Source organism: Lathamus discolor, chromosome 5 (assembly GCF_037157495.1).
Source record: "Lathamus discolor isolate bLatDis1 chromosome 5, bLatDis1.hap1, whole genome shotgun sequence".
Taxonomy (NCBI): domain Eukaryota; kingdom Metazoa; phylum Chordata; class Aves; order Psittaciformes; family Psittacidae; genus Lathamus; species Lathamus discolor.
Window position 1 is genome coordinate 54,783,762 of NC_088888.1, and position 26,658 is coordinate 54,810,419.

A 26,658-nucleotide genomic window follows, 5' to 3' on the forward strand; every position below is an offset into this window, starting at 1 on the left:
CACACCACTTCAGGAATTTCTTTGTGTTTTCAAGGACCACTGTTCCAATGCCTATGCCTGATTCTCAAGATCAGACAGCTCTATCTGGTGAAAGTCTTTCTATGGCAGAAAGTCAAAAAAAAAAAGAAAAAAGCAGTAACTGCTTCTCATGGATCCCATAGAAGGCATAGGTGTGGGCAAAAAAGACGCAACAAACCCCTTTTATTCCAGGACTAAACATTTGCTCAAACGGGTTGAAAGAAGTTACAAGACTATGTGCAACAGTGCCATCTGATGGGCTTACTCAAAAGGGTAAACAAGGTGACAATCTGCAGGCCTGGCAAGCTACCTTCAGTCCTAAGCAAAATGATGTGCCCAATACTAGATTTTACTGAAAGAAGCTGATGTCCAATGAATTCTTATTTACATAGCCTTTTCCCATGAGCCTCTGTCAAACCACTTTTTAAAATAAGGTTATGGGTATCTTTGATAAAGGTAAAGGGTTAATATAAGTTCAATTGTGGGGCACTTTATTTAGTTTTGTTGGACATTTTGATTGAGACAGTACAGCAAACAAAACATACAGGCAAAGCTAAATGCAGTAATTACTGGGCAATTGACCCTCGAGTGAAATTTTGAAGCAGGAAGCAATGCAGTGGAGATGATGGTCCAGAGGTCTCTCAGGAAATGCTGGTATGTCACAGGCACAGACTACTACTACAGAAAAGATAAGGAAATACTACATAATTGATCAGCATTTATGTGTTGTTATCTCTTTGACAATGTAAAACACTGAGGGTTTCATCTTTGCAGAATACATTGCCTTTAAATAGTTGCTAGAAATTTGTAGGACAAAGTTAACATAGGGATTAATTTTTTTTAATCTAATTAATTCTTCTACAAGACCCCAGTCAAGTGATTTTGCTTTGAAGGATGAGGTGTGATCATTACCTATTAAAATAAATATAGAAATGAGGTTTCTGAATTTCAGTCGTGTCTTCCAAGTGCTTGGTGTGGCTACCTACACTAGACTGCCTCTCCCTAAGCCTCTTCTACCTATAGTGCTTGAAATTATTATTATGTCATTAATATTGAAAGGATTGTTCTTCTTACATCAATTCCAAATATGAAGTGACCTTTTAATTGATTTACATCTTCATTACTGTATTACAGCATAGGTAAAACACTCGATTTCCCCAGGTCTGAATTCCCATGAATACAGAGAAGTGGACATCAAAATTTACTTCATTTGCTGCAGTGAAAGTGCAAAAGCCATCCCTGGCCACAGAAATCAGTTCATGGCCCTGTAATAGAAACAGTTTTTATCAATGAGCCAGGAGAAAACCTTAAATTATTATTTATACAATCCCTAAATAACACAGACACTGGCAATATGTATAAATACTGGAAATATATATAAATATTGGAAAGAGAAGACTTTTGAAAAAAGGCCTGAACCATTTTGTTGGTAGGATTCACATCAGTGTTATATTGTTCAGCATAGGTAAATGAAAACTTAGGGAAAACATAGTACATCTTTTGGGGAATCACTTTATCTTCAACCAGAAGTCCTCTAAAAATGGATGTTATGATAGATAACTGGTTGAATATTGACTATCTTCTTTTGTGTTTGTTTTCAACTTTCTTTTCTCTTAACTTTTACAGCTAACAACCCTGACATTTTTTCTCCACAAATTGATTAGTCTCGGAAAGTAGAAGCAATGCTGAACCATTGTCATGCAAAAATACTTCTTTCCAGAGATGAATAATAATACACAAAATTTGGTTTTAGCTCTTGATTTTCTTTGGAGTTCTAACTCCTGTCTAGGGAATGTTTGTGGAGGAAAGCCCTGTTCAAACATCTGTCTCAGAGGGGGATTAGGTACATAACATATGAAAGGCCAGGGCAGAAAAAAGGTTTGTGTTGAACCAGGAAAGGATTATTTCGTTTATTGCTGTTTGGAAGGAGACAAGGAAATACGGAACGATGGCAGGGTCGGAGGGAGTGGGAATGGTGAGATGTAGGCATCTCACACATAAAGCATCATTGATGCCTTTGGAAAACTGAAATTAAATATGCAAACACTATGGTTGAGACATCTTATTGTACTTGACATTTCCTGAGTTGACTCACATCAGTCCTTGATATTAACAGGAGAACAATCGATTCTCTGTCAAAAGCTGTTGATAAACCTATTTCATAGCAAAGCTCACTTCATAGTAGTACCTGGAGATAGTACTGATAGAATATTTAGATTCTATAATTTACACATTGGCAGATATTAAATCTATAAGCTATTTTGCAATAAAAGCACAATGGGAAACCTCAGGTAACCAGCCTTTTCTTTTGTGTATGTATTATGTGTACAGTTTAGTTATGCAACAAAAAAGACCAAATCCAGATGTCCTCAGCTGACATAGCAGAAATCATGTCTAACACCCTAGCCTTGCTATGAGTGGAGCCACAGTGCAGAGCACAGAAGTATAACATGGTTGTCTGTAGCTTCATGATCAGAGGAAAGGTAGGAAGCAAATATGCAGCCCCATATCTATGCTTTTATCTACTTTTCTTATTGATCCCAAAATGCTCTGGGAGCCATTCTACAATGAGTGACTGATATTAAATTGATGTTTACCAGTTAATCTTGTCTGCTATCTCCTTTGTCAGTAAGTCTAGGCCTGGTTATAGCCTACAAGGTAAGATGGAAATGTGAACTCCAGCCAGTTATGTTGTCAGAGTGGCACTAAACCTGCTCTATCAGTAAAACCAGAGGTGGAGGCTCATAAATCTGTGTGTGCATGTATAGCTGCCATGATCTAGTTCCTTCTGGGACTCTGCATGTGGCTTCCAAACAGAGTTCCTGGCAGTTCATCTTTCTCATCTAGAGGTACATCTGCGATAAAGCAGATTTAATGGGGAAGACCTTGCAGTGGAATAACATAAGCTGTATGTTTTCTTTCTTTCCTCTCACCAAAAGCTAATATGCACTTTCTCCCCTGTCCAAGTCAGATTAGCTTCCCATAACAGCAGTCACCCATGACAGTCTCCAGTATTTTATTTCATTACAAACCAAGCTTTATGAACTTCATGAACTGAGCTTCATGGACTTTGGAGCTGACTGCAAGGGATGCTGAAAAAGCCTCAAGCATTTGCACTTGGAATGGGGCAAAGCTGTGTATTTGGATTCTAGCTCTCTGCCTGCATGTCTGACTGTATATGTGATCTAATGCCAAACAAGAAAGTTCATCTATGAATTGCAACACTAATGTAATGTGCAATGCATATAGAGAGGAATATGTTTCATTTATGGAGCATGAAACAGTAGTATCTGTTATCCTTTGGTTTTGTTAGCCAAGAGAAAAACAAATCTTGTGATATTTTTGTTTGTGAAGAATCAACATTTTTTTGGAAGTTTCTCAGTAGAAATATTATACCATGTACTTTATTAACACTGATTTTTAAAAAAGCTATCAAGTTAGTCCACTGGTTTAAAGAGAATGCATTAGCACATCCTTTTTTTTTGTGTTCTTTTTTTTTAGCTTTTCTAGTCATAAGTGCAATGTTTCACTGCATATTTAGCATAAGTTCTACAGTTTCATGGGAGCATTCAAAACACGAATTCTTATGAAGCAGAGGCAGGACTGAAAGATATTAACAAGGTTTCAAATGCATCAGAAGCAGTAAGCATGGCAAAGAGTCTGTGGAGTCAACAGTTTCAGCTGTAAAAGAAGCTTTACAGAAAGATAAAGACCATTAAAGAAAATCTGGATTAAATCTTTACTTACTGATGGAGGTTTCCACCACAGCCTTTCTTTACGGAGGGCTGTCTGAGGGGCTGTTTCAAATTGCAGCATCAGGAGAGATTTTTGAATTAAATTTATAAAATGAGAAGTAGGAAATCAGAAGGACCAGGTGGTGTTCAGCCGGCCTTCCTGAAGGAGCGCACGCACGCATGTGAAAATGTCATGTGTTATCTGCCATTTAAAATCCATGTCATTCCCAGAGAAACAGAAAGGAACAGATACGACAGTGTTTTTAAGCCATCAGGGAAGATTTGGGGAGCTATAGGTCAGTAAGTCTCACTTCTATGTAGGGGAAAGTACGGAAACTATAATAAAATACAGAATTACTAGCCACGTGGAAAGATTTGATTTAGCAAGGAAGAGTCAAAACTGCTTTTCTGGATGGAAGTAACAGCTCAAATATTAAATATTTCTTCAAAGTAATTAATGACCACACAGACAGCTGTCCAGAAGTGCCCACTCTGTGTTTCAGGCACGAGAAGTAGAGGGGAAAACACAAACTCTGTTAAGTGACTGTATGAATCCATGTTGAATGCTGTAAAAAGAACTTGCTTATGGCCAGTGTCTCAAAATCCTAGATCTGTCTGTGTCTAAGAAGAGCATCATACACTTACAAGCACACAAGCACTCATAACACCAGAGGTCACATTGCAACAAGAAGGTATTTATTCTTTCCCCATTCTTCTGCACCAGAAAACACCTCCCATATATGCTCCATTTCCCCTGCCATCTACAGTAATTATGCGCACAGGAGGCGGGTGTCCCAGTAATATTTCTAAACCTTTCACTTCACAGAAGGAGTCACTGTTGAGTGTTTTCTTCTGGAAAAGGCAAAGCAAGTAGCCTCTCGTCTTGATTCAAACCCTCTGACTTTTGGAATCTTCTGCTAAATTTTATTTGCCATACAGGAAGGGTGTAGGAGGGAGGGAAAGAATTGAAAAACTCCAGTCTTGTGTCAGTTATCAAGTGTTTTAAATTTAGAGATTTTCCCATCAACTAGAAACTAAATCCACTTGCTTGTTGCCAGGGAAAATGGGTGAAGATGCCATTTCTAAAGTGTGTAAAGACTTTGTGGTTCATTTCACAATAATATTTGTTGAACTTTTGTGGCATGCTTTCAGAGGAAGCAAGATGGAGCTGTGCTAGTCATGATTTGCTAAATAGTGCGTCCTAATCCTTACTAGTTTTTGTTTATTCGTGCCTTCTGTGGGATTTACAGTGTTAGCTCATGGAAAGAAAACGAAAATCCCAGCAGATAGAGGAATGCAGCCTTCCAGTCCACTGCTTGGAGGCAGGTTTGGATATTTCTGTCAGGAGGACTTGTTCCACTTTTGACAGAAACCTATATGCACAGTGAATGGGGAAAAGGAGCAGAAACAGGTGGTCAGCTCTTCAGGTGCAGACCTGTGAGATCCAGGAGACTAAGGTCCACACATAAGATGACCTTGAAATCAGAGGTACAGCCCAGCAAGGCAATGAAGGTTGAGCTGTGCCCGTCTCCCAAGAGCTTATCACACCCCTGTCCACTGCTTCTGACAGCCAAAGCTGTGGTCAGGTAGAGACCATCTAGTTTTGGGTACCTCAGGGCACCTCCAAGCAATGCCACAGTGAGGAGGAGGATACAAGCTGTGCTACAAGCATTCCCACGAGCTCTACCTCCTGCCTCACAGGTTGTTTCAAAGGCTTTCATTATCCATCTCTCCAGGCTGAGCCGACTGATAAAGGAGCTCCTCTTATTTTTGTCTCACCCACTCTGAAACAGGATCTGTTCATTGTGAGAGAGCCTTTTGGCAGAGGAGGATGCCTGCTCTTTGTTTTGTTTCCTCTTGACTCTCACTGGCCATAACCTTGATGGAGCTGGAGGAGGGAGCTGCAGTGTTGCTGTGGGTGGCGAAGCCCCATCCCACCCATGGGGAGCAGGTGTGGAGGGCTGGTGAACAAGGGAGGGAGTGTGTTGAAATCCTGCCTGTGCTTTTCCTGTTCAGGTGATCCTGTCACTGACAGATCTGGTCTGAACCTTTGCTACTGCTGAGGAAGGAGAGGGTGGAGGGAGAGGAAAACCAAAGCCTGTGACATATAATGAAGTCCTTATGTGCTGAAAACTTGTATTCAATATGCCATAGACAGAGATGCTGACAGTCACACTCTGTGCCTTGCAGGAAAAGGTTTTGAGGGGAAAATACATCGCCTTTGCAAATGCTGGCACAGAGCTGGAGTGGGCCTGCAGAGCATTGGGACTGTTCAGTGATGACTGCTGTTAGAGAACTAAGGAAGAAGTAGTTGGATTTTTATTTTTCTTTTTACTTTAGTGCATAGCTCAGTTGCTGAGTGTGCAGAACAAGGACTGCAGCATCCAAGAAGGCTGGATTTCTGTTCCTCAGTCTCTCATGATCTTGGTGCATGAATTTATGCAGAGCTGCTCTGTCCTGGGCTCTTTGGTTTCTTCATCTCAAGTCTTTGCAGCACTTGAGAAGCCAAATGTCAAATATTAACTAAATTCTCTTCATTTTTAGTCTTGGTCAGTTTTTCAATCCTCAAGAGAAGTCGGTTTTTACAAACCTCTCCTTTCCAGTGAAAATGCATTTTCCTACACAAGTTACTGTGAAAATGACGTGGCGAGACTCCATCAGGGCAAATGTGTGTTCTGTGGCTGATACGCAAGAGAGAAAAGACTCCAGCTGCATCTTCCTGTGCTCCTTTGAAGCAATTGGGAAAACAGGACTCAAAACCATGTGTAATTCATTAGTTTAAGCCTGACTGTACCTTGTAGATTTTGTTATGATCTATTTTTGTTATGATCTAAATTTTGTTATGAATTTGGAGGCATGTATTCTTGATTATAATGCAGGATTTTAACATGCCATTTGAACTGCAGTAGAAACTTCTTTTGGCTCAACTACTCCAGTACATTGTGTATTCAGTTCACACACCTTTTTCAGTAGTAATTCCTAAGGTTATCATCTCACTTCATTATTTCTCTTCACTTATAATACTGGACTCAGGTTTGCAGGACACAATTTGTGAGCACAGGTTCCACAATCTCTCTCTAGTTGGCATGATACGAAGTAGCTATTCTGCCACTGCAAACTGCAATATGAGTATTTTCAACCAGAACTGGACAAGCAGATATGAATCCCTGAGACCCCCGAAACCACATCTAGCATTCTTACTGTATAAAGAGTGGTATGCCATATCTGTATCATTTTATCTCTCTTCACCATATTGACACATTACCATATTGCCACAAGTTGACAACCACCCACACTCCACACCCTGTGCTGAGTGGTAGGAGAGACACCAGTGTCTAGCTACTATAGCTTTTCCCAATCCAGGAAATTTTCCTCAGGATTTGCATGGTGGGTTGGCCATGACACACACATCCAGCTAGCACATCCCTGGGTAGCTTGGCTGTAAAAGCTATATATCTAGTGAAAGAAGCTGTGTCAGTTTGCAGCTGCAGCTCTGCACCCACGCCATAGTTAGGGATAAATTCCAAATGTAGTTCTTCCCTTTCGCCTTTTCCAATTTCTCAAAATATTGCTTAGAAATAATAGAAGTCAGAGATAAAATTTAAAAATAGAGGCCTCAAAGAAGAGCCTCCCATCTGTGGTGGCGCTTTCACTGTGCACGGCTCTGGCAGTGATTCCTCAGATCCCACCCTTCCTAGGGCTTTTCTTTCTAGGCTTGTTGGTTTGTTTTAAATAAGCAAGCCAATAAGGCATAAGTTTTTTTCAAATTAAGCAAGATCTAAAACGAAAGACAATTTTGCACATAGGAATGAGGAGCAGGGCGGAATTATGCTTTTATTAAAGGTAGATGTCCTTTTAGGTTGTTTGAACCACTGTGCAATGTTTGCAACAGTATGGAAAGAAACTGAAATTTATATTTGACGCTACATTTAATGCAGTTTTTTGTTTTGTAGACTAGTCAGAACACCACTTTTCATTCAGGAGATCAGAGATCTGCAATGGAAAACATTTTCTTTCAGTTCATTTCGCAGCGTTGTTGCTTCTGAGTCACTAGAAGAGCTTTTTCTGTTACCCACATTATACTCTTAGAACATAAAAGCCTAAATGCAGAATAAATGCTAAGTACAAAACTTTCATCATAAAGTATATGTAATAAAAAAAACCAAGCCACAAACAAAAATCAGAAACCAAAACTCTCCTCTCATCATTGCAACTTCATATTATATTCTTCAAAACGTTGTCTTGCATAGATTATATGCCAAGACATACTTTCTTGAACTTCATTTCCTCCATGACAAAACCCAGGGCAGTCTCAAAAACTGTGATGCTGTCTATTAAGACCATGATGCTGCAGTCTGTTGTAATTTCTACCATGTAAACACTGATGGCTTGACAGGCAAAGCAGACAGCTCAGTTCAAGTTCAACGTCATGTATTTCAACAGTATTATTCCCATTTTTTTTCCTATGTACAAAATAAATTAGATAGCTTAGATAATAATATTGCATTTCTGAATGCAAGCAGCAGGTCTGGGGTTTTCAGCATTAGCAATGTCACTGTTCATCCAAGGGAACAGACAAATGTGCAAAAAACATTTGGGTAAGCATTCCCCATGTTTTGAGTCTTTTCTTATACCAAAACAAAACCCAGAGTGTTTTGGGGTAGCTGAAATTTACACAGACCCATGTGCAATTTTGGAAATGTCTGGATTGCAGGATAACAGAGCTTAGGAAGCTGCAATTGCTTCTGTTTCCCTCTATTCAAAATTCAGACGCTTTTAGCCATGTCCTTTATTTTCAAAATTATCTCACATTACTACTTTACACTGTTACTGCTAATTCATGTTCTTATGAAGAGTAGGGATTGGATTTAGTTATATAACAACCATCTTGTAGGTAATGTGTGAATGTTGACTATGATCTACCTTCTCCATAGTACAAAATTTGTCACTAAAAATATAGTATCAAAGTGAAATAATTTCTATGTTAAAACAGTACCCAAAATCATGTCTTACTCTTTGGGGAATGTCATGGGCTAGTCAGTGCTCGTGAGCTTCCACCTACCGATAGTCCATCCTGCTGGGAATGAATGTCCACAGGCATTTGAAAATCTAGACCTGATTCCAGAAGTATGAATACAAAAGGGTAAAGTTACTGTTTTGCTAACTAGATGAGATACCAGATTCATGTCTACAGTTGAGACAATTTGTTGTTGCACAAAGTTGTCATTTTGTAAAACAGGCAAATAGTTGCCAAGCTGGAAAGCAAGGCAGAATGTGGCCACACAAGTATGTCTTTATTATCTTTTCCTTGATGTGTTCCTACCATCCAGATGTTTCTAGACATCTGTCTTTGCTCAGCAGGCACAGTCCCATCACCTTATGCTGAGTAATTGAGAAAAACAACATATACTCAACTCAGCAACACCCTGTTTACGGGATAAAAGCTTTAATTTCAGCACTTTCAACTTGGAGTGCTATTTGGAAACATTTAGCTCATAAAAAGCCTTAGAGTTCACGCTTTGACCTCATCATGACCTGAACATTTTGTTAACAAAGTACCCTGTTAATGTTTTGACCAAAAGAACGAACATACTTGGGGCTGGTTGTGTTGCCAAAGTGGTGCTTGCTCCTAAAAAGGGAAAGTTTTAATTTTATTTTCAAAAGCAGTGTCTTACTCCTAACTATATATGGAAATGTCATCAATCAGTCCTGAAACAGAGTGCACTCTGCAACGCATTATAATAGCTTGTGTTTCTCCATTCGGTGTAACAAATCTCACCGTACCGTAGCTTACAGCGGAAGTCTTATATCTATTTTCACTCTACTAGCTGGAGTAAATGTGAATATAATTTTAGTTTTAATTACCAGCAGTGACGTATAAAGTAATAAGCTAGTTAAAAAGGGGGATAGTAAAATACATAGCTACTCCCAGTCATATTTACAACAGAATTCTTTGACTAAATTGCTTTTGCTCATGTTATTTTTAATTACCATGTAAACCACCTGAACCCTTTCCCTCCACTGGCACGATCTTCTGCTGCTGCCTCTTTTTAATGTAATAAGCAACAATTTAGCTAAAAAATAGGTTCTAATGATTTATATCAGTAAAAATTTTCTGTAAGTCTTGGTTAAGATTCAAAAAGCAATATACACTATGCATATCTTAAACCAGTCATATTAACTCCCCTGTTTTTTCATATGGAGCTTATCAAACATTTTGGGGTTTGGGGGGTTTGGTTTTTTTGTTGGTTTTTGTTTGTTTGTTTGTTGGTTTTTTTTGTTGTTGTTGGGGTTATTTTTCATTTTTAATCATCTTATTTACTACTGTCTCCTTCATGTGGAAATAACAAGCACTTCAAGGTCGTTTCAGAAGTGAATCTTAAGAACTCAAACCAGTCATAGCTGATTGGGTTAATTTGCAAAAGGGTGTTCTACAAGTCCCTGACAGGAGAGTCCTCATGGAAGAAAATATCAGTGAGTAGACAGGTTGCAGGGAAAAAAGTGAAAGCGGATAATAAATGAGAGGGTTTGTGGCTTCTTAAAATATTGCCAGCTAAATGTAGGACAGCAGAGGCCTTGTCAAAATTAGCAGCCAACATGATGTAAGTGTGTAGGATAAAATTTATTTTGTTGGTGGGGAAAAGAAGACTGTTGTAACTTATTTAGCTACAGGATATTGTTTCTGACACTTTGTCAGCATGTTCTTATTAATGCGGAGGCTGAGCATTATTTGTGTCAAAATTGTCACTTGGAGCCCTCACTTCCCAGCAAACTTCAGTTTCTTAGTAGTCTGCAAACTCACACTGTTATTTTTACTTTGGTGTTCAAACTCTCTATGATAAACAGAAAGAGATAGAAACCCTTCCTAGAGCTCAAACTACTGAGCACAGATTCCTAAACTTTTTATTTTTATTTTAGGTAAGAAGCCTGATCATCTATAGGAAAACAGGATGAACATCTAGAGAGTCTTATTTGGAAAAGTCTACCCACTTTTGAAGTATCCTGTTCCTTGAAGAAATTACACTATTTGTTTCAGAAAGGTCAGCTAATTAAAATGCTTACATTAAATACAGAATATCCTGAGTTACAGAAGCTTTAGGAGAACAATTAAATGTGGTTCAGATTTAAGCCAATCTCTGTAAACCAGGGTTCAGGGGAAATCTTTAGTGAGCATATTTTCATGAACATTCTAGGTGATGGAAAACAGAAAGTCCATATTAAATGTGCAGACAATAGGAAGGCTGGTGCTTCAGACATGACAAAGAGCTCGGAATGATACTGAAAACTGAAGTTACATGGAAAAAAACACGTATTCAACAAAGAAGAAAGTAAAGTACCATGCTTAGCCAGAAGGAATCAGCTTTTCAGATGCAGGATGGGGAACAACTGGTTAGGTGGACAAGGATGGAAGAGGATCCTGGGTTTACAAAGCACTGTTGCCAGACTATAAATCAGCTTTGTCATCCTGCTCTGGACAGGCCAAATGCTAAGCTACAACTTATAAACAGGGGAAAAGGCATGCAGCAGCTTCTGTTCTACTCAGGCAAAAAACATGCTGTTCTGCTTTAGTCGATTTTGGTGTCTCCACTTCTCAATCCACTGTAGCTCTATTTCCTAGGATGATTGTTACTCCAGGCTTTGCAATACCTTCTTCAGAGGATGTGGAGCCAGCCACCATTGGTGATAATGAGCAGGGGTTCTGTGGTTTGTCCATCCTCCATGGCTCTCCTGTACAGAGTGCCCCACACAGGGGACTGGCTGCTTGTTTTGCATTGCTTTTTATTTCATTTCCATTTGAGAAGGTGGGCCCAACATCCAGATCTGACAATAGTTCTGAAACATTTCTGTTCCTAATTTCTCCCAAACTCTAGGCTCACCTCCAAGTCCTTTAGATAGGAAAATGTCATATCACATTTGTATTGCCTTCATGTCAGTCATTCTGCAGCAGCGCCAGGCCAAACATCCATCCAAACATGGAATGGAAGGGAAGACAGAAGAAAGGATAAAAGGTCAGGTCTCAAAGTACTGCACATAATTCATTGAGGGGAATGAAGAACTTTCAAGTTTCACATCCATAATTTACTTGAGTTCAGGCCAGTCAATAAACACCCTTATTCTGAAAAATATGTTGTGCAGCTATTGAATTCTCATATTTTGTTCCACTGGCTTCTAAAGCCCTTCCTTAGATTTTGCTATTTCTAATTGATTTCTGATGAAAACAAAGACAATTACTTGGTCCGACTTAATTTTCGTTTATTTTCTAAACTGTATGCCCTCCAGAAAGCAGAAACTGGCTAGCCACAAATGAATTATCGTAGACTGCTTGGGGAACAGCTTCGTGAGGAAAAGCAGTCACTGCTGAAGTCCAGTATTCTCTTTAGCCTACAAAAGACTTAAAACTTTGATATTTCTATTGCAAGCTAGTAACAACACTGGTTTCGGTTCCACCCTCCAGACAACACACCACCTCCCTCAAGTGGTCAGCGAAATGAGGATTGTTTTCTCTGCTTCAAGGGCTGTTTTTTGGCACTGCCCAAAGAATGTGTTGAAGAATGCACTTCTTAAAAACATTATTAATAGATCGAGTTTAAACTGTTCTGCAAAAAAAAACCCATTTTGAGTAGTAGAAAGAGATAACAATCCCATAGAAACAAATACTTAGCTGGCATCACTTGGGCACTGTAGACTTTTGATGAGAAGAAAACTGAAATAGCTGCTTTTGTGTGGATGGGCTCTAATAGCTTGCTGCCTGCGGTTACAGGCTTCAGTTATGGTCACTGCTACAGCAGGGATTGTATAAGCACATATGCTAATCAAAACTGTGGCACAATTGGAAAAGCAGCACTGTTAATTCTGATGGTTTGCTCAAATCCTCAATAATTACAGTTTTCTTCTTTTGTTCAAAATGCTCCTCATTTAGAAACAGTTCTTTTGTAATTTGCTGCCTAACATGTGCTTGCAGAGCAAACTGGAACAATGATGGGTAAGAGCTCACAGGAACTCAAACCAGAATTACATAAATTCTGAAACCGGCAATAATGATGGCAAGATAAAAACAGAGAACAAATAAAAAGCTTCGCACATCAGGAAGCAACCCAGGCACACACTATAGGGTTCTGAATGCAAATTTCTCAAGGAACAATACACTGTAGAAGTGCCTTGCAGAGAGTCATATACCCAAGACATCAAGCAATGCCTTTGTACATATGCTGACAATATCCACCATGGCTATGGGTAAAGGAATTCCTGCTCATGCAGCCAAATCATGCTTTTCTACACATCACTGGATACCTGCAAAATTCTGTGGGTATTATCCAGGATAAAACCAGACATTCACACAGACCGCTATCCTGTCAGTGCTCAGATGTTGTGATTTTCAGCATTAAATCACATGAGCAAAGACTGATAGCAAACACAAGAAGAAAGCAGTTCAGGTAGAACTAGGAGAACAATTTAAAATCAGGAGCACTGTAAAAAGTATCTTTATTTATAGTCTGACAAAAAATATCTAAACAAACCTATCTAACAAAAGACTACACAACACATAGGTTTAGAGAGAAGGCAAAAAACAGAGATGCCAAGTCACCAGCAGTTAAATTTGTTAGCACAGGAAACACAGTCCTCATGTTTCAAGGCCTAAGTCGGTCCCCAGCAGGAGTCAGGAATAAAATTGTGAAGTACGACACATACAGCCAAATACATTATGAGCATTGCTCTTGCTAGAGGCAATGTTCTGTTCTAGGATGTAATTTTTGTTTCTTTTGCTGGGTAAAACTGCAATCAGGTAGTTCCAACCACTTCTTTTAACAAAAGCCTACTAATTAAAGCAACACTACCCAGCCTCCTTCTTGGCATTAATGAAGTGCCAGAGGAAGGAAGCCTTAAGCATTTATTTTCCTTTCAGAACATCTAATATCCCACAGTAAAGCTGGTGGAAAAATGGTAACACATTTCCTGACCAAGAAAAGAAAAAAAAGCGGCAGGACGTATTTATCACAAAAGTTTGAAGTACACAGTTTCTTCTGCAGTCGGTTTGAAAGCTGTTGAAAGGATAACGTCCTCTGCATATTTGAAAGAAAAATAAGTGGAATGAAAAAAGGTCCTTCTTGCCTTACTACAGCACCAGGGTGGTTTAGGTTGGCTGTTGCAGGTCTCTGAAAACTACATCCAAATCAGACTGTACACAACTTGCAGGTGTTGTGACAGAAGCATGGCTGAGGATGACAGCCTTGTAGTACAGATGTGAATAGATGCAGAGGAAGAAGATAGTTTCAGATAACTTGCAAGGTGGTCATTGCTAACTTTATGTGATTAATCTACAGCTACAACTCCTATCCATTTGTCTGCTATTTTCACTTATTCTCCTGCTCCTACCTTGAGCTGCTTTTCATTCATTATGGAGTCTGAGAAGCCTGTAGAAAGAAAAGTGATTCCTTGATACCAGATGCAAGCCAAACCAAACTTTCACCTCTAAATATCCCTGAAGTTTAGAATTGCTTGAAATTTAAACTCGTATCTAGATCCAAATTTGGCTGTTTGAGGTCATCTTTACACATTTTTGTTAAAAAAATAGCATTGTCTGATTCTCCCAAACTTTTTTACTTCCACCTTTTGGGTCATGGTCAGATTAGCTTACCAGAAGCTCTGGTAACCTACCGTACACATCCCATTCCCTCCCCTCTTCACCTCATAATCTTCCAGAGATGAAATTCAAGATTGCCCACTAATTGTAACAGGACAGCTTCTCAGACAGATGACTTTCCAAGTAACCTTCTCATTCCACTCATATTCGGGGAATGAAAAAGTATGCCAGAGCCTTATGTGATGATGGATGAGGGCCAACATTACAATTTACGTTTGTGACCTGGCATACAGATGGAAACACAGAGTATGATTCAGTGGTTTTTTCAGCCTTAATCCCTACTAAAGAGCGGCTCTGCCAAGGTAAACGTGACATTTTAAATGAAACTGCTTTGCATACGCTGCATGGAACCTGAGATCCCACTTTTGTACTGTGGTTTCCTTCTAAAATGTAGCTACTGCCTGACAGGGCAGAGTAAGTATGCAGTCTGGACTCCCCTGTGCTAACAGTATTTGGTCTGCTTCAGCAAATGGCAGTGACGAGCAGACCGTGCAAAAAGAGTGAGACAGATGTTATTTGAACATGTACCTTCCCAAAGCTGAGAAAAGGAGCAAAAGAAAAGGGCTGGATCCCACTTTCCTTCCCCACCCAGGCAACTCCCAAGCAACAAAATCCAAATTAAGCCCCACATTTGTAATAACATCATATTTCTTAGTAAATCTATCACTAACTTACAGAACTAGGAAGGGCAATACATCTCATCATTACATCCACAACTCAAAATAAAGTTTTAGCACTGGAAACACTTTCCTCTTTCCCCTTGACATTGGCTCCTTCATGCTCTTTCTAAAAATGAAATATTGACAGTTTTTTGTTGGTCTTTTTTTTAAAAAAAAAAAAAGGAGAAAAGGAAGGAATTCAAATCATTTAGTGCTCATTACAGCACCAGTCCAGCACAGCACAAAAAGCTAGCCTCTGCTGAAGTATACAAGTAGTCAAAATCAGTGAGGTTTATCCAAGAGCTTAAAGGTACTGCACCAAAGCCTGAATGTTTCCAGCTGAGCCTTTCTGCACCAGAGCGGTAGGAACACCAGTGGTTTTCCTCAAGCAAAACCCTACCAAAACAGTTCTCATGCAGTGGACAGAGCTATATCACAAAATACAGCTCATCTCCCCACTCTCTTGCTCTCCCAAAGACACTGCTGTGAGCATGCAATAAGATTTATTAGACTGAGAGCAAGTCATTTCACCAAACACTCCATGGTCATCAAATGTCATCAAAGCCATTATCTCTTACTACCATTAGCCAGACCTGGATCAAAGTTACAACCTGTGTTGTGTATAAATTACACATCTCCAAACATTGCATAAGCCTAGGAAAAGAGCACAGAGACAACTGGAGACAATCAGTTAACACAGGCTTCCTCAGCCTGCCTATCTCTGCCTGGGGAGAACATAAAGCATTTAAGTATCCTTGTGTCTTACTTCTTATCCACTCCCAGCCACTTTCTATTATTTCCTTCAAACCAGGCATAGTTTATATGTGAAGAGGTGAAAAACTGAAGCCCCAGTTAAGTCAGGCCTCACCTTGGGCTCCAGGACTGAGGATCAGAAGTATAAGATCCTATTCAACAGCTTGCTGGTAGCACTCCCTTGACCAGATTTACCCACATGAGCACCTTTCTTTTAGCACTGGCTTTTGAGCCTTTCCAGGAGCTTCCCTGCCTTATCTCTCAGGTCCTGCCAGAAGGTAAAGAGAGATTTCTATTTATCTCTAAACATGTGGCTGTCCTACAGGGACCTATTGTTAAGACTTAGGTAGCTGGTTTGTCTTTGAAAACAGTTTCTTTCTTATGTTCTACTTAATGTGTAGGTCCGGAAATAGCTGCAGTAATGATTTCTACATTTTTTTTTTTGTTAAATATGACCAGAGCAAGACTATTTCAAATCATCTATTTGATCTAAACCTATTAGTAAAAATGTTTTCAGTCTCTTAATGCTGAACTTATAGAATGAAGTGCTGAGAAATTCCTCTTCTTCCAGAAAAGAATGATGGGGAAATGGCAGCAGAGTTCACAAAGAAGTAAAAATCAGAAACATTTGAAAGACATGATTTCCATTCAACTTCCTTAAAAAGATTCTGAAAGACAGGAACTGAAAGAATCCCACGGATTTTTCTAGTCAAACAAGTATGAAAGGGGACTTCCTAACATCCCAGAGGTGCCAGGGACGTTGGGTATCTGCCTTCAGCATCCTAAACGTTTTAGTTTAGTTGCTGTTACTCTACCTCTGCTCTCGTCCTCTAGCTTCTCCAGTAAAGCTGTCCCTGATCATCTGTGTGCAAATACTGCCTAACAGGGATTTCTGACACAGATTTATGTTCCTTTCAGCAAGGTCAGCTTGGACTTCAACCACATTTCTAGGCAGCTAGATGCAGCATCCTTTCTCATGCAGCTATAAGATCTGCCTAATGCAGTGGAATCTTCTACTGTTTAAATATTTTTTTCCAGACTATAATTTAAACAGGATTGGCCATAATTATATATGTTTTGGAAATCGGAAAAAACGTATGATAGGAAATGTATGTTTCCTCCTTTCCATTGCTGATTTTGAGGCTCTCCAAAGAGGTATCAAAAGCTTTGAAAACTTTTCTTCTGCTTTCACTGATCACATCTTTTTGATATTAAAAGTCAAAATGCAGAAGTTTACAAGTCAACAAACCCAGCACATTTTTATTGCAATATAACCGCAGAGCATTGCACTGCAGGAGTTCCAATAGGGCAAGGTATAATGGTTTTAAACTAAAAGAGGGTAGATTTAGGCTAGATGTAAGGAAGAATAGGTTGGAATAGGTTGCCCAGATAGGTGGTAGACGCCCCATCCCTGGCAACATTCAAGGTCAGGTTGAACAGGGCTCTGAGTAATCTGCTCCAGTTGAAGATGTCCCCGCTCATTGCAGAGGGGTTGGTCTACGTGACCTTTAAATGTTCCTTCCAACCCAAACTATTCTACAATTTTATGATTTTATCTGTCTTTAGAAAGTAAGTGCAGACAAAAAATGAGACGAAATCCAACTGAAATGCAACTGGCAGAAAGGGGGAGAAACAGGTTCAGAGGGATAAAGGAAAAAAAACAAAGATGAAAAAGACACAGGGACATAGAAGCACATCCATGTGTCTCTCTTTCTAACTACCAGCAGATCATTGGATCTTAATAAAACTCCACATGGAAGGAAAGAAGGAAGGAAGGGAGGGAGGGAGGAAGATAAAGACTGAAAGCAGCTTCAAAATATTGCTAGCTGTAAAGGATAAAAGATGTGCAAAAGTATGTAACTGTATTAGGACAACCTCATTACAGCTCATTACTCCCTAAAAACTTTGTAAAGATAGAAAAAAATGTAAAGCATTGTAACATCTTCTGACAGTTTTAGTTGTGTAAGCTGTAGTGTAAACTTTGTAAGAGCTAAGATGTTAAAAACCTTTGGACCATGCATTAGCACTTCTTTTAACTAACTGGTTAGATATTAACTTTAGAAGCATATTGGACATCATAATATTTAGGAGCAGATTTAGCTATTTTTTTATTGATATAACACATAAGATTCACGGGTCATTTGTAAATTTTGTTTTCAAGAAAAGAAAAACAAGAAAGTTGCAAACGAAAGCCCTGCCAATAGTCAAACAAGGAGAAATGTAACCAAACTAGTGGAAATCTGAAACCACACGTGTAGTCATGTGAAGGTGCTGCCATAGAACTCCACAGATCTCCAAGGCGCGTGTTGACTCTTTAAACCAAGAAGAATTCTTGGATGGGTTCCTGAAGGACTAAGACAATGACAGCTGCTCCCAGGGACAGTTAGTACTTCAGGATGATTCCACTTCAGGATGCAGCACTATCCGTGAAGTTGGCAAATGATCAAGGTGGCATCGTGTTCCCTAAATCTAACCTGCAGGCACAAGCAAGTTTATACAAATCCTCCTTCCACTATTTAACACAGATTTATTTGTTCTTCCTGTATACATGTTCCATGGGCATGTCCATCTTTATTCACTTTATGTCCAAAACTGCCTGCTTTGAGTGACAGGCACACAAAGCTCTGCTGCAGAATCATTTCAGTGGATGAATACTGCACCTGAACACTACATAAGTCTCTAGAAGAAGCACAAAGAGTTAAAGATGGATGTAGTGTTGGTGCCTGCCTTTCGATAGCACAGGATTAAAGCAGGAAGCAAAAGGGACTGATCAGCCTGAGAGGGATTAAGCCCACACACTCCCTAAAAAGCGCTCTAACCACCAGATCATAGGGTATGCTGGACAAGAGCATTCCTCATTCTCCCTCTTGAAACTGAGCCACAGTGCAGCTGGGCATGCAGGAGCTACAGGCAACAAGGAATATGTAAGCTACTAATTAAGGCACTCATCTTGGAGGGAGAGGGTCAAAAAGCCTAGCCTATTGGCCTGGTCTATTCTGGATTTTCTTTAACCCACTAGTCCAGTGACCATCTGAAGGGAAATGGATACGGAGCTCTAAGAAGTAGGGTGTAATCTCCAGCTTCCTCCCTTCACAGTCAAGTAACTAACTAATCAGTTAAACTCAACATGTCTCTTGCTGCCGTTTCCTGCAGGTTCAACAGATGGAAGAGATACTCTTAAATGGGGTACAGTATGGCCTTGCAGCTTACTGCTTTTACAAGATAAAGAGAGAAGTTTGTTCCTCATCCAGCTGAGGAGACCCAGCACTGAAAGCATCCTGCTGCCCATGAGAGCACTGTGACCACTGCTATGTGGAAAGAATGTCCCTCTGGTCCCCTCTTCCATTAGGTACCTATCCTTAGAAAGTATGCAGACAAAGCAGCTTAGTAGAGACTAGCACATAATTTCCAAAAGGTCTGCTGTATTCTTAGTGGAAGAAGCAGGTACCTAAATTAGGTGACCTGGCTAACCATGAGAGGTGGCGCTACTCACAAGACTGGCACTGAATGGGATAAGGAGGCTAAGCAGATGAAGAATACACCTGATGCTGGTTTGTGCATATGTGTGTGTGTGTGTGTGAAGGAACATGAGCATCTTCCAATGTAGTGATCGCTCAGGTAATGTCAAGAGAAGTTAAGACATGCACATGCACAGACATAGTGTAATGATCCAGCCAGACTGCTATAAGCTTTTGGTTTCTGCTGATACAAACCAGATGTTGACAAGATCTGAATTTCTGAGTTTGCTTAACTCCTTGGAGCATCGTTTTAGAACAAACACAAGAGGCATCTTTGCTCACAGCTCTCACAGCTCTCTGCTCTCCCACATAAGACTCACCTCAGATGAACAGGTTATTTATTTTCCAGTGGGAAATGTCAGTTACTTAGCATCATTTGAAAACTTGGAGGGAGGAGGGGAAAGAAAAAGACTGAAATTTTCAAGGCAAAACTACGTTTTTACCCTTCATTTGATCTGATACAGTGGCTTGCTACTGTCACCTACAGATTCATTGGTATGTTTAAGCAGACCAGAGAAAAACCTCACACTTCAGCATAGCAAAATAAATGTAAATTTAATGTACTGCTTATTGCAAATCGATTTAAGATTTTAGTCAAAGGATAATATCATCCTCCTCTCCCTCGTCATTTATTTACTGCATGAAGAACAGCTTCTTAGAGAAGTACTTCAGAGAGAGTGTACCTGGATAAGAGATTAACATCTGTCCCATTCTACTTGTGTGAGATAGTACACAACAATTTCAACACCACCTAGAGCAACTCTGTATAATTTCACAGCTAGCATATAGTGCCTCGAGTTATGCCTTCACAAGTGTCGTACTGTGGATGTTAACAGCGACATTTGAGAGGGAGTTTCAAAATTTTAGCTTACTGACTTGATCTTTGCTGCCACATAGCAAAGGCATGCCAAAGAGTCTACCCAAAGCTACTCCATGGGAGTCAAGAGCCAGCAAGGAGGAGGAAGCATGCCCCCAGCAATGCTGCTGAGTCCAGCAAGAACAAAGTCTCCTAGGTCTACACCCTTTTACATAGAGGGGGTGTCTGCTCTCTATATATTATTATGTGGTATCCCCACTATTCTAAACATCTCAAAAGAGTGGGAAGGAAGAACAGGGAAGACTAGAACCCTTCTCGTGCAAACTCTTCCCCTCCAAACTAGCTGCCCTGCACCAGCTGTGCCTCCCAGATGTCTGCAGTCTGTGTCTGGCTCACAAACGGGAAAAGCAATCGGCCTTCTTTCCTGAAGGAAGATTGTCTCAAACACAAAAACTGTGGGAAAATGCAGAAGACCAGACTATATGGCATGGCAAAGCCTCTGACCAAAATATAGTAAATTGCACTTATAAAGTGAACAAAAGATGGGGAAAAATAACTCATGGATGACCTATAACAAACTTTTCACCTAGGTGATACAGTGCTCCTTTTGCCATTTCCACTTATTACTGAGAAAATCTCTTGCTCTGCAAGAGCATCTACTTTTACAGACTTGCATGGATGTTTAGTGCACTGCTCTGCAGTAGCACACTGCTGCCTAGCTCACCAGAAATACATGGGTGGAGGACTTGGCAAAACTGACTTGATTGTTTTCACCTGAACTGATCAATAGCGCTAAAAAATCTGTAGGGGTTATAACTGTCCTCACTGCAAGGATCTCTCATCATGTAAAATTTGAGCGTGCAGCTAGCTATTCATGAAAATAAAATTAATTTTATGATCAGAAAACCTATTTACATAAGCATTGCAAAATCCTTTATTTGTTGGCTGTTTGGGTTTTTTTGGTTTTTGTTTTGGGGTTGGTTTTTTTTTTTTTATATGAACCAGCTCGCTCTCCTTCCCCCGAATCAGCAAGGATGATCTATCTTTTCCAAGGAGAAGAGCAGATTTAGAGTAGCCTAGAAGAAAGCAAATAGCTGAAGAGGCCAGTTTCAGACTTGGAGGTGTAAAAGGATGCAGTGAGGCAGATCTCTGGCTTACAAAGACAAAGAGGACTCCACTATAAGTGGAAGCAAAAGAGATGATGTTTCCAGTGCTGCACATGTTTGGTCCGTTCAGTGGGTAAATAATAGATCAGTCTACTGGATGTGATAAGTCTCCTGGGATATCTGCACATGTGCAAGAAACACCCTTGTTTTATTAGGATCAGAGAGGAGAAATCCTGAAACTCTCTCTTTTTGTGACTTCAGGTCACAGCCTGGAAGAGATTGTGTTAGGGAGCCTCAGTCTCTGGCACTAATCAATCCAGCATCTTTCCTGAGAGGTAGAAGAGTTGATAACCATCTATACTGCCCACAGAACACTGACAGTAGTCTAGCAGGCTCACTGATCAGCCAGGCTTCTGAGTAGTAGTCAAAATGAGACAAAATAATTAGCTCCAGCTGTAGATTTGGAACATACATCTAACTAAAGCACCTCTCTCTCTGAAAAATGTCCTCCTGTCAACGTTGCAAAGGCTCTGCTTGATAGGCCTGTTCTCCCTGGTCTCTGTATGGCTGACAGCCCTGGTACTGCCAGCTACTCTGCAATCATTCCCATTTATTAGCTGGAGGCTGACAAATCCATTGAATTCCACTCAGCAATAAAGCATGTAAGGAGTGACAGTGTCTTCTGCTTCTGGGATTACTCACTTGCTTTGTTTTTGAGCAGTTCTTAAGTGCTTTGCTGGAGTGAACCAAGCCACACAGCACCATCCAGTATCTGGCACTGCAACTGCAGTCGTACATCCAGTGCTCTACATTATGCTAATAACGCTAAATGCTCTGCGTTTAGGATAGGAAAATATAGATATAGATATAGAATATTAATATAGAATATTATATATCCTATGATGTAGATATAGGATATGGATATAGAAAAATATATCTATGGATATAGATAAGAATAGGAAATATCTATGAATATTCATAGATGAGTTGGTAAATCATGGAAGATTTGAAGGAAAATGATCAGAGGGAAAGTTACACTGGTGTGATCTACAAGCAAAGAAAGAAAGACTTCAAACCAGATGTTTTAAGAGATCTTACTCTACACAGAATACACTAAAGGGAAATAGTCCTGGTTTGACAACGTACAGGACATGCTGGAACAGCCTAACACACTGAGATGACAAATTTAGGCTAAAGATCAAAAGTTAACTATAAAATCAGTTGGACAGAAGTGCAGACACTCAAAAGAGGCAGATGAAACCACAAGATCTGCAGCTGTGCAAGAACCCGTAAGGTACCACAGGACATGAACCAGGGCATAGTCCCACGAATGTAGGGGACCCTTTTTCTGGATCACCCAGGTTGATGTTATATTTTTCCCTATCCATTGATAGACTAAACTTACTTCCGTTGAAGTCAGTGGGAATTTTGCCACTGACTTCCCAGGGAGCAGCAGCCCTGTTATTTGGCTGTGTACGATTTCAATTAAAAAGTCTATGAATCACATCATTTTGCCCTTGGCAGCTGAGACATGAAGACAGCGGGATAGGAAAATTGCAGCTCAAGCAAATGGAAATCATTTTTTATTAATCTTTTTTTAAAGGAAGATACTCAGCAGAGCTTTCTCTTTTTTTTCTCCTGTTCTGTAATTAACAACTGTCTGGTGTTAAATAAAGTAAACAAGATGATAATATCTTGTTTACTTTTCCCTATCTACAGGTTTGATCCTGTGAGATTTATTCACCATTCCTCATTCCAATACAGAAAAAGTTTTCTTCTTCAGGGGTCATTCAAGTCCTCACTTAGCTCAATTTTGACAGTTAACTTGGGCTGCGGCTAATGGCACACCCTTGTGAACAGGGCATGGGGAAGCCTCTCAAAAGTACTTCTGTGAGCTTCAATGATACCAGTGGAGCTGACTAATTGCTCAGATTGGAAACAGACCTCTGACCTTCCACTGCTTCTGTGTCATGAGCACCCAGCTGGTTTGAAACATACCATTGTATGTGCATGCCTGCATTGTAGACTTGGGTGTGTTGAAGTATATTTACCAAAAAAGCTATCCTGAGAGCAAACTGCAGTTATGCAAAAACCTTTGTGTGCAGTATTTTCTGAAGGAATGTAGGAAGAACACAGGACAGTGCCAGTGGATAGAGAGTGATGTTCAGATGGCCTTGGCTCAGCTCCAGCCTTCTTAAATGTCTGAGTACAAGTCATTAGGAAAGTGCCAGAGTAGATCCGTAGACAGATGACTGCTGATTCCATTAACGCTACATTCAAAACCGAAAAAAAGACCCAACCCAAGCCTGAAAAACACAAGGCTAGAGGAAAAGGGTACTGACTGAGCACAAATGAACATGGACAGGGTGTGCCTGTCTGATCAGCCTGTGGAGAGGCATTCCTGTGGCTCAGGGATGCCACTCCATAAGCCAAGCTACCCCACATCCCCATCAGATCTGTCTGGCTCACCTCCACTGCACTGCATGGTGCCGTCTCGGGCCAGCCCCAGCACCAACATCTCAGATGCTCAAGGCAGTTGGGTGTTTGGCTCACACTGATTTCAGTGAGATTTAGGCACATAAAGCAGGAATAACTTTGGATAATCTGTGCCTTAATTCCCTGTCTGTAAAACAAAGATATTTGCCTTTTCCCATACTGTCTGTTTTGATCTGTAAGACCTATTTTGACAGAGAAATATTCGTTGTTTTTTTCTTTTATGAAGGCATCAAGTCATGAAGGGGAGACTAAAAATCTTCAATTCTGTAAATCTACCAGGTCTTCTTCATGTTTGTGCCATGTGTCCCTTGGTAGTCTTCTTATTTAATATCCACGGTCCACGCTTTCTTTCCATAACACACATAATCCTTTGATACTGCATGGAGTAGAGTTCAGGAGCTTTGCAAGCCAAGACATTTTTAAGTGATTTATACAGTGAAGCAGAATTTCCTCTGCCCACCTGCAAGAGATGAAGAATTTCTGTGATTGTAGTTAATTTTTAAAAGTTTCCATTCATGTAGGGTTTTTTATTTAAAAAAGAAGCAGCACATTAAAAGGATTCAGATATATGTCTGCTACTTAAATCTTCAACAGGTCTCACAGTGTGCCACTTGGAAGAGCAAGCTTGATTACATTTGAAACAATCTGCTTGCTACATGTATTTGTTTTAGCTGTAAATTGTTTTGTTACACTATAAACAAACAGAATATAGGAAAGGAAAATATCAATTACACATGCAGAGTTTTTCCTCTAATAACATCACCACACACTTGCTTTTATTGAAGTAGCAATCTGTTCATTTTCATTAGCAATGTCATGCTCTTAACAGCTATTAAAATCACTTCTTGAGGATCAAATTAGAACAATTAAATGGAAAAAAATAAGCCCTTCTAATACAAAACCAGTCTCAGTCTAGACATGTAGTAGCAAGATAGTGGCAAACATTTTCATATCCCATGCCTTACTCCCTAAGCCATGCTGTCCCTTGTTAACAGAAAAAAACCCTTCAGATTAATCAAAAGAATACCTATCAGAGAATATTCCATTTGGAACAAAAAGAGAAATTATTAGCAATGTCATAAAATTGCAGCTGGTAAGTTGAATGTCTGCAAGGATTGCAGGCAAAGAAGCAGTGCTCAGAACTCTAAATTAAACACAAATTAAAGGCCTCATTGAAAATTAAGAGACGTGCCCCTACGTTTAAAATAAAATGTATGGAATAGGATGCTGAAGAAACTATCAAAAGCAGCAACCAAGGAAGGAAAATTATTACAGGGTACATAAACACTAGTTAGAGGAATAGCATGGCCTTCTTCCATCTTGGAAGGCTGTTATGTTACTAAAAGGCAGCAGTAAAAGATCAGAGCATTGTTAATCAGCATGAAAGGAGAAGATCAGCCAAGAACAGCAAAAAATAAATATATTTTTAATGGCTATTAAAAATCGCAGGTCTTCTGGCCAAGCAGGGAGTCTGGGATGTCTGGCTACCTCACTCTAACAGGAGACACAGTAATTGAATTTACCCTTTCGTGCTTACACAGAGGAGGCCAGTTTTAGCAGCACCTGCGGTATGCAGAAACAGAGAGGGAAGCCTGGACAGCTGTTTTATCTGTCCCTTTGTTGTCGTCTTTGGTAGGCAATGGCTTCATCTCTTTGTACAGAGCAGCTGAATAACCGCAAGATGCTGTGGCACTGAACCACTGCTCATAACAATAGCTTAAGTCCACAAAGTCTAAGTTCCACCTATGTTTAATAAAGTAGGTAGATTTCTTACAACATATAGAATAACGTACATAATTTCTATGCAACAAATACCATGTGTACATGTTTTCAGCTGAGGTTGGGCCTTTAGAGGCACTTAGACAATAGAAAACACCAGAAATCTTAACTGCGGGGAAGACTGTCAGTAGAGCTCAGTGAATGAGCAATATAAAGAGCAACACTTCAGTGCTTCAGTAACTGTAGGCCTCACAAATCAATGATGTACCTGCCTCAAAAATCAATGATGTACCTACTGGAGGAGCAGGACATGGAGCCACCAGGTTAAACAAAATATTATCTAAATCTTACCCTTCTGAAGGAGGATCTTGCTAATGGAATTTTAAACCCCTTGTGGTCATTCAGGAGCTGCCAGACGTCCCTCCAATGAAGCTTCAGGCTAGACTTACACCCAAACACCACCTCGCTAAATGTATTTGTCAGGAGGGCATACAAAATGAGATAAGACTGCTACTCAAACGTATTGTGCTCACATACTAAGGAGTATTGTTCTGTGTGTTGTGACTTTCCTCACTTTCTAATGCAGAAGTGGATCCATCTTTCACAGGAGTTTCTGAAGTGAAACATAGCTAAAAGGCTTATTTCATAGGAATATTCAATAAACATGATGAAGTACCTTACACCACATACCAGCTATTGCTTCAGTGGGACTTACTGCTAAATATATGACACTGTGACCAAGGCATTGCACAGAGCTGATGACACGCTACTCCTGGGAAACTGAAGACTGGAAAATAAAAAGCATCTAAAACGTGATATTTCTGGTGAATCAAATGCCAGCAAACTGTCTCACCCATGGGTCATTTAATATGCACTTTCAAAGCAGATGTGGTTTCTTTTAGTGCTGTTTACAGATCTCTGAAGCTGCAAATACAATTCCTTTTGTTGCTCAGACTTTTTCCCATCTGAAATACAACATGGATAGAAGTCTGGGTGTTATTTTAGGATGTCTCTAATATTTTTATTTTTATTTTTATCTTGCATTGCTTGTTAAAATTTCTTTGGCTCCCATTTGAACATCTGTGGAAAATACAAGTGGGTTTACATTTCAATAAGAAGCTTTCATTGATTGTTTTTTCTCCTGAATGAAATCTGTCCTCCTATTTTCATGTTTCCATGGGAGGAAATCCAGTTTT